We start from the raw sequence: 4,499 nt of genomic DNA, 5'->3' as shown, positions 1-4,499 counted from the left end.
AACAGCTTGTAACTAAGGCACACAATGCATCTACATTCCTTCGTTTCCAAGCTCATAGAAGATCTGCATTCGGAGGAATCATCACACTAGAATTTGATAGGTCGGAGGTAGGCTGTGGTTCTACGTTAGTCCCCAGCACAGTCTCCAAAAGCTCATAAGAATCAAGGATAGTTGTAATTTTGAACTTCCACAAGGTGTAGTTTGTACCATCTAACTTGCCTTCGTTGAAGGTTGGTGGACGAATCCTCAATGTTTGAATAGCCAGTATAGCAGCGCCACCTCCTACACCACTTCTTTATGTGCTAGAATCGATTCCGAAAGATAACATCGTTCCTCTTTGCTGTTGAAGCCTTTGCCTCTTGCGCACTCTTCAATCCCTAGAGCCCCCTGGGCTCTGATACCATGTAAAAATTACACGGCGCAACGAACGAAATCTGAGAAAGAGATAGAGAGTACACAACATATAAGAGGAGAATAACAAAATTTCTTTATCTCCAAACAACTGATACAAAGATGGCCATGTCCACCCGTGCACTTCCACTGTGAAGCTTAGATGGTGATCTAGAGAAAAGATAGGTGAAGAGTAACTCTGACTGGGTGAAAGATGGATAATAGATGGATGTGAAGGGGTTTAGCTTTTATAGCTTGTGAAGGGGGTTATGATGGATGACCTTCCATATGCACCTGTGTCTGTTGACCTTCCATGTGCCAATGTGTTTGTTGACCTTCCATATGCACGTGTCTGTTGCCCTTCCATGTGCCCATGTGTTTGTTGACCTTCCATGTGCACCTCCACTAGTTGGCCAGGGAATATTCCATATATTCTATGGAATATTCCCTTTACCATTGGCTAGGACCCTTGATAACTCTCTTACCTCACAACTCGATGCAATGTGCCTTCAGTTGCTACCAACTTAACTACTATGTCTAACCCAAATATTAGACCCACAACGGTCACCTTTTTGCCATCCGATCACATAGATCTCATCTAACATACAAGTTAGGACTCAACCAATGTCCGAGATCAGATATGGCTTCTCCTCATAATGGGGGCCTTACAACTTTGAGCACCATGGATCATTGGTGGTACCTTATGAGGGTGGGGCATTGAGCCTATCTAACATGGGGTGTACGGGGCAGTCAACTAATGCTTAATACTTGTCTCATCACAAAACTGCTCAAAGGCTTTAGAGACATACTTACCCCCATTATTTGACCTTAAGCATTTTAGCCTATACCGAGACTGGTTCTCAACCAAAGTAAGCCAATAATGAAATGTAGCCAAGACTTCCAATTTCTGCTTAATAAGATATGTCTAGACCTTATGAATATAGTCATCAATGAAGGTAATGAAATGTTTCGTGCCACCTAACAACTTATAGGGCATGGACCATATCCATCCAAATGAATAAGAGCCAATGGTTCACCATGTGTGTCATACCTGACTTTTTATGCGTATTAGGTGTGTCCTTTCCATATAAACAATGATCACAAGACTCAAAGCACTTATAGTCAAAGGGTGAAAGATACTACAAATGAGTAAGTAATTTCATTCCTTTCAAGGAAATGTGCCCAAGACGATGATGCCAAAGAGATACATGTGGAATTGCATCCATTGCCAAAATATGGTCAATTGACACAAATACAAGCAAGGGGTAGAGAGTATTGGACTTAGTACCATGTGCAATGATAAGATTCACACGAGTAATCTTCCATGAGGAATCACCAAAAGAAACTATATAACCTACATAATCCAAAGTAGTAGAGCAGAGATAACGCTCTTCGTGAAGAGCCACTACATGACATATATCATGAAGAGTAAACATGCAATTGGACATCAACAATACCAACTATCTCCAATGCGAGGTAATTATCCAAATGGATAGATCTAGTCATATTGTGATAGAAGTGAAACCACTCTCTAAGGAGGGTCACATGAAAAGAAGCCCTTGAATCTATAAGCCAACACTGAGTATACCTTGACAAAGCATTAGTCAGTTGTGAAGTATCAAGAGAAGAAGTTGCAAGTATGAAATCATCATTAGAATCAGTCTACACAACATTAGTCTCCTTAATGTTAACACTGGACTTGCTAAGGACAATGTTGTGATCATAATTTTTGTCCTATGCTTTACCCTTGCCCTTTTCTTTACACTTATCCTCATACATCTTATGGCATTGTGATCAAATATGCCCTGCTTTCCCACAGTAATGACAAGTCAATGAGGAATTATAGCCCCACGGGACTTACTATGAGACTGTCCATGTGACTGAGAGCAAGACTATCGAGAGTCTCTACGAGCCACAACAATCATTATTGCTCCTACCATTATTTCCTCTAACTATCAAAGCATGAGAGGTGCAAGAAGCATCGGCATTATTTTTGTTAACCTCTTCAGTCAAGAGTGCACCCTATACATTTTGCAAAAACTGTAACCCATTAGTCAGTATGTTGGCATACATAGTAGTACGAAATGTATCCCATGATTCAAGCAATGTAACTAAGAGAAACAAGAAAAGAAGAGTGCCCTTGAATTCAACCCCCTGTGAAGACAAATGATTGATACTGGAATGAAGCTCATTTAATTGAGCTGACATAGAAGTGCCCTCCTTCATGCAAAGGTCTATGAGTTGTTTTAGCCAATACATCTGGGAAGTGGGGCTCTGTTTATCATAAACATTGCGAATCTTCTTCCCATGCAGACTACCCATTAGAGAACGCTTGCTTAGAGAGGGACAATATGATGGTGGATTTACATAGCTAATCTAATTCAGTCCAATCCTCTGCATCAATAAGTTTGGGTCGACATTCTTATGTTTTAAAGGCCTAACCTACATTTTCTGCACTAAAACTTACAAGATTTGGGCCTTCCAATAACTATAGTTTGTGCCATCCAACTTGTCAATAATATTAAAGATAGTACTATCAGTTCAGACACCGGCCATAATGAAGGCAAACAAGTGCACAAACTGTCAAAATAGGCTGCTATAATTACTACAAATAGTCCTAAAACCACTACTAGATGAAGTTGAAAACAAGGGGGGGTACTAACCAAGTAATGAATTGTCCACAATACTCAATGCAAAGAATTGTCAAATAAAGGTGACTACTCGTATAATCAGTATAGTAATGTGCAATTATTGCATGCTGAAGAAGATGAAGTACAATAGTAAGAGATCAATGCCGAGAATGGACAATCACTGATATAAGACAAACTGCAATTGTCAAAAAATAGCTCCAACTAGCAATGAGTGAATATGTGATTGACATTGAGAACTGTCAAAGAATTAATGTGTCATTCTGAGATATATCCATAGGCATAACCATCATGCATAGAGTGGGTCTCATGGGTAATAAAAGAGACCAACTAAAGGCACAACAGACTAAGCGATGTAACAGAGGCTCAATACATAACCAACCAAGATGCATACATAACTAAAAACATCATGATAGAGATCGGTGTTAGTAAAAGTAATGTCAGATCAGCCCACTAAGCATCAACTATGTAGACAAAGCATGACAAGAGCATGTACATGTCACCAAGTTCCACGACCTCATTGTAAGACCCTCAAGCTCAACTAGATAACCAAATGCTCAATGTAATATCCAAATGTCAAGAAGTGGTTCCCATTGGAATGAAAGTCAAATGCTAGATGAACAAACAAAGCTCAAAACATCATGTGGAAGGCATCCATACATCCAAGATCCAAGTAGCATATATCCGAGAGCATCCGACCCCAAGTAACTTGCAAAGCTCTTACTGGAGCATCAAATAACTATACATAACAATGAATGACAATTAATGTTAAGATTCAAAGCTTCACGCTCAACTCAAAAGGCAATTTGAAAGCATAAACACGCATATAACATGAACCATAAGCATCAGTACATCAATCCAAGTAGTCGGTAAACACCTAGGAGCAATAAGCATGTATTTCACTAATTAAATGAGCTTCAACCTTGGCTATTACAACAATAAAAAACCTTTGTAAAATTGATAAAAGAGTGCTCAAATTAGTCACGTAGCATTCCAATACATAGGCATAACATCCCTAGATGATGGCATCAAATAGACATCTTGGGAAGCATAAGTGACCTCCAGACAATGAATGAAGTGCTATCTTGAACTATATGACAGCAAACTATCACAAATAGTGAATCAATGCCTAATACCAAGAGCTCAATTGATGCCCAACCTCATGCCAAAGATGTTAGGGAAGATTCCAAAGATTGCCAACAAGTGCCAGCGAGAGGAGTGCTAGGAGTTGCAGGATAGGGCACATTGATTAGGGATAAAGGGGGCAACAAACAAACACAAATCATACTGAAGTTGCTACCTTTGTTGATGGTATTGGGGCTTAGAATAATGATTAATGACCTCTAGTAAGGTCCTAGATCAGGCCTCAAGAGGGGGAAAGAAGTCGAGAAGAGGATGGAGCTCAATGCATACCTCGGGGTGAAGAATCCATGGCTGGCATTGAACTAGTGAAGTTGAAGC

This window comes from Lygodium microphyllum, chromosome 24 (genome assembly GCF_053477565.2).
Source record: "Lygodium microphyllum isolate KBCC chromosome 24, Lygodium_microphyllum_v1.1.10, whole genome shotgun sequence".
Classification (NCBI taxonomy): Eukaryota; Viridiplantae; Streptophyta; class Polypodiopsida; order Schizaeales; family Lygodiaceae; genus Lygodium; species Lygodium microphyllum.
Note: the sequence above shows the minus strand (reverse complement) of the source record.